At 42.4% G+C, this 5,000-nt stretch overlaps 1 protein-coding gene across 3 annotated transcripts in view; it reads right to left on the bottom strand.

The window, feature by feature from the left end:
• The window catches only part of LOC138966200 (latrophilin-like protein 1), a 112,658-nt gene extending 109,483 nt beyond the window's left edge, over positions 1-3,175 (bottom strand). For all 3 annotated transcript variants that reach the window (XM_070338330.1, XM_070338332.1, XM_070338333.1), the window contains exon 1: positions 2,863-3,175. The gene's annotated coding sequence lies outside the window, so the exon portion shown is untranslated. The remainder of the gene's footprint in view (positions 1-2,862) is intronic.
• Between the last annotated feature and the right edge of the window lie 1,825 nt (positions 3,176-5,000).

Below are 5,000 nucleotides of genomic sequence, written 5' to 3'. Positions count from 1 at the left end.
CCTCACTGTGATAGTGTGTAAGGCTATCACGATCGTTATCTCACTGTAAACTTGACTCGGACGTCTTTAACCGCTAGTTTTCACTAAAGAGAACTGGGTAAATATTCAGATTACGACTGGGGTAGAAATGAAAAAGCTAACAATCTATAGACCTATACATTGGACATCTTACATCAATTGACTATTCATATGGATCATTTCATGTGTTTTAGATATATATAAACAGTGTAGCGGATATGCCCACAAATCCCAGCCCTGCAAACTGCAACTTTAACAGGTTATATTTCAATTTCTCCAACAATTAACCGAGCTCCGAGCTCTCAGCATTTTCAACCTGTCAGCAAAAGAATATAATCAACACATGCAAATTGTAATATTGGTGTACAGTTTATGCTTCCTATACACATAGAGTGCGAGAAATGTTGGATTTGTGAGAAATCCCAAATCTGTCGAACGCCTGGAGTCAGTCAAGAATAAATGTAACAAGGCTGAATGAATACTTACTTGCTTGTTTGTTTAATATTGCTGTTGTTGTTTTCGGGGGGGGGGGAGGGGTGTCTGTCTGTTTGTTTGCTTGTCTGTTTGTTTGTTTGTTTTAAACAGACGGTGACGTCCGGAGGATTTCTATTGTCCTTCAGCGTTCAGCTACCTTTGCGAAGCGGACATGTTTTTATCTCAAGGTTTTTTATTTATGTTTTTAATCTCAGATGCTATGCTATTATCGTGGGAATACATTATTAGAGAATTTAAAAAAAACAAAACAAACAAACAAAAACAAGGGGCTGACTACAAATTCAAGAAGAAAGTTTACAACAATTAAAACAATTAATGCAGCATTCTGGTGCTGTTTTCTGTGTCCACGACGACGCCTGAAGTGTTCTTCTCCTCAGCCCTAGCATCTTTGTACATTTCTGATTCGCTCTTGTTGTTGTTGTTGCTGTTTTTCGTCCAAAGTTTGACACTAACTAGTTATCTAAATATTGACGTGCACAGTACACGTAAGCGACGAAAAAAATGCAACGAGCATGGCTTTGCTCTCTTTTACGTTTCTCTAAGCCTGAACCAACAACGGATGTCACAGTTTCTCCTGTGAAATGATATGAACACACAAAAAACAAAATAAAGAAAGGACATAATGATAACAAGAAGAATAAGGAAAGAAAAGCTCTTTGCTCTGACCTATCTATATGTTGTTAGTCTGTGACTCGGAGCAGAGCCCTCAAGGGATGTTACGTACTCCCTCCTATGTAATGGTATAAACCAATCAAAACTTGACTAAATGTAAAACGAAAGACGAAAGAAAGGAAAGACAAAAAGAAGGGGGAAAACGAAGACAGGAAGAACATAACAAAGAGAAGAGACAGACCGAAAGAAAGAAAAGTATTATCCTCTGACCTAGCTATCTAATATTTCCATAATTTGCAGAAATAACGATTAAGTGTAAAAATAAATGTGAAGTCACAAGATCTCACCTGAACAGTCAAAACAAACAAGTAAATAAAACTGCAAAACTAAATGCAGTGTGTGCGTGTGTTTGTTTGTTTGTGTGTGTGTATCTGTCTGTCTGTCCGTCTTTCTTTATCTGTGTGTGCCTGTTTTGTTTGCCTGTGTCTATCCGTCTGACTCAGTCGGCTGGTGCGGTTTGTCTATATAATTATGTGATTGTCTGTTTTCCCATCTTCTGTGTCTAGTGAAGTTAAACAGAAAATCTGGTGACAGCCTGGCATTCGGTTTATCAAAACAGTGAGCCTTTTGAGCGCTTGCTCATCGTCATAGTCTTGAACACTGACCTGTGTAATTTCAAACAACAATATAAGGCTGCCGCAGTTGACATTACTCGGACTGACCTAGCCTCTACTGAAAAAGCAAGCCAAAGAAGCTGCGCAGTTCAATCCTGAGTCAAAAGTCAGGACTTGTCAGCATCTCAGAAACAAGAAATAACAAGCAAACATGTTCTGGTTTACTTTCTCCGAGGTAACATTTGCTTTAGGTCAAAACTGACTGAGGCAAAAGGGAAAGCAAAGCACGTTTGGTAAAGTGCGTTCTGAAAGCTTTTTGGGTGGGAGGGGAAAAGGAACACAGAATGTGTTTTAAGTTTGCCAAAGAAAAGCAGACTTGCTTTCTCTCTCCCTGGACCGTTGGTCTGTCCGAAAAGCTGAAAGCTGTTGAAAAGCTCACTCTATCGACTTTTGCATTTCGCCTCCACCCTACCACCACCCCACCCCCTTCATAAACTTAATAACAACTGCCTGTTTTTAAAAATCATTTAAATAATGTACGATGCTGTACATGTGGCATATGTATCAGTCATTAACCAAAGTTTCACTACGTGGCGTTTCTTTTAATGTCAATAAGTGACGACCATCAAAAACACAGGGGATAGAATTTTTACCTCACACACACACACACACACACACACACACACACACAGGTACACACTTCTCATAACAACAACGCAGTTCACTAAACATCAGCAACCCCAGCACTACTATTTCTACACATTCCAACAGTCCTTTAGTTCCTAATGTCGGCAGTAAACCATTTGTTCCCAAACTTCATGAACAAAAGAATCCCAGGACGTCTGAATCCGACACTTTCCGCCCGAGCAAGAAAACCAACCAACCGACTTGTGTGTACACAATCGGACAATCCAACATTCTATTACTTATTACTATCCCCACAGGTCTCAACATCGGAGCTCCCAAATCAAAAGTACCCAAGCTAGTTGACGATCACAACAAAACTCTATTAACGTCGAACGAAGAATATTTTCTAAACAGACAAGTTGAGTCTGTGGGTGAAGCACACCTGTGCACTTGACAAGAAATCTCACAACATGACGCAAAGCTAAGGTAAACTTACCTGTATTTCTCCTTCTCGCTTCTCGTGTCGTCTGCTCACTCGCTTATATCTCACCGCTGCCCTCCGAGCAAACTTATCAAAGCTCTCCTTGTTTCACAACTTGAAAGATCTTTGTTTCACCTCCTGAATCCGTTTACGTAAGTACTCCAAGAAAGATCGAAACAGCAATTTTGTCAACGTACACCTCAGCAAACCTGGGGTCGCAAATAACAGAAAAGGCTTTAACGGACTGTGACTGACAGATTTTATCGTCTGCGACGCACAGGTCTCGTCTAAACCTCGGCTTCAATTCGGTGTGCGAGGAGCGACCCAAACCTCAAACCGTGGTGTGGTCGCTGTGTGCCAATGTTGTGTGTTGGCCGCTGTGTCTCTGCGTGTGTGAGAGAGATCGGACTGTCAACTCTCTATAAACTCAGTCATTCAACATTACGCTGTTTGCTCTATTGTAAAGTTCGTTACGTAAGATTCACGATCACCGATTTTCTAAAATACCGTGCTTGTAATAAAAAGTTGGTACCTTAGGTATATTTAATCATTTCAATTTAGTACAGTAACCCCCCCCCCCCTCTCCGCTACTTTGTAATACCCTCGATTCACCCCCCCCCCCCCTCTCCGCTACTTTGTAATACCCTCGATTCACCCCCCCCCCCCCTCTCCGCTACTTTGTAATACCCTCGATTCACCCCCCCCCCCCCCTCTCCGCTACTTTGTAATACCCTCGATTCACCCCCCCCCCCCTTTAAGACATTCTTTCTCGGTTTCTTGTTCAAGTTCTGTGAAAATTTCCCCAATTGTTTGAAGACCTGATTTTCTGAGATTTTTTTCGGGGGGAGGGGGGTGAGTTAGTCATCTGTATGTAGACCCATTTTGCGTACGTGCGTGCGTGCGTGTGTGTGTGTGTGTGGTTTGCCAATCTCATTGCCTTTCCAAGCTTTGTTTTCATGTTCTTTTTTCAACATCTGGCAGTATCTTTCTGTATTTTGCATGTGTATGTTTTATTCATTATTTGTTACTAACTTATATACATAATTCGATTTCATGCACCAATTTCATAAGTCAGAAATTTGTAAAAAAAATAAACTCACTGATTAGTACAATAAAACATCCGTCCATCCATCTCTCTCTCTCTCTCTCTCTCTCTCTCTCTCTCTCTCTCTCTCTCTCTCTTCTGCCTCTCTCTCTCTCTCTCTCTATCTCTATCTCGATCTCTGTCTCTCTCTCTCTCTCACTCTCTCTCTTCCTCTCCTTCCCCCCTCTCTCTCTCTCTCTCTCTCTCTCTCTCTCTCTCTCTCTGTCTCTCTCTCTCACTCTCTCTTCCTCTCCTTCCCCCTCCCTCTCCCTCCCCCCCCCCCCCCACCGTCCTCTCTCTCTTAAAAAACAAATACTTTACGATCCTCAAACCACTTCAGACACAAAACCACTCAAAGGACAATGCGTACATCCTACACTGTATACTATACCCTTCCGATTACCAAGTGTCACTACCACAAGTGTCACCTCCGAGGTATTTATTTGGTCTTTTCAATTCTGCTCAGCTGACAGGTGCGCGGGTTTTGTGAAGCTAATTAACCGCCTCAAGTTCTACGTGAGAGAAAGTAGGTGCCTAAGATGAACAGTGTGTTGGTAGGTCAGTCGGTCACTGAGGTCTTTGGTCACTCAGTGTTGACAAGCAGGCATATCATTTTCCCATGGTGTGTTAGGTAGGTGAGTCAGCTGGCTAGTTTAGTACAGCGAAACCCTTCTTTCAAGACACCCCCCCCCCTCCCCCAAATCTAAGACTTCATGATTTTTTATGTTTCTGTTCATAACCTATGTAAAGTTACCTACCTCCATCTTAAGACCCGCTCCTTTTGAAGATCTGATTTTCTCATTGTGGACTGGGTGGCCGAGTGGTAACGCACTTGCGCTCGGAAGCGAGAGGTTGCGAGTTCGACCCTGGGTCATGCAGTGCGTTAGCAATTTTCTCCCCCCTTTCCTAACCTAGGTGGTGGGTTCAAGTGCTAGTCTTTCGGATGAGACGAAAAACCGAGGTCCCTTCGTGTACACTACATTTGGGTGTGCACGTTACAGATCCCACGATTGACAAAAGGCAATCTTTCCTGGCAAAATTGTATAGGCATAGATAAAAAATGTCCGTG

Source organism: Littorina saxatilis, linkage group LG5, assembly GCF_037325665.1.
Source record: "Littorina saxatilis isolate snail1 linkage group LG5, US_GU_Lsax_2.0, whole genome shotgun sequence".
Classification (NCBI taxonomy): Eukaryota; Metazoa; Mollusca; class Gastropoda; order Littorinimorpha; family Littorinidae; genus Littorina; species Littorina saxatilis.
This window is presented reverse-complemented; position numbering and strand designations above follow the sequence as displayed.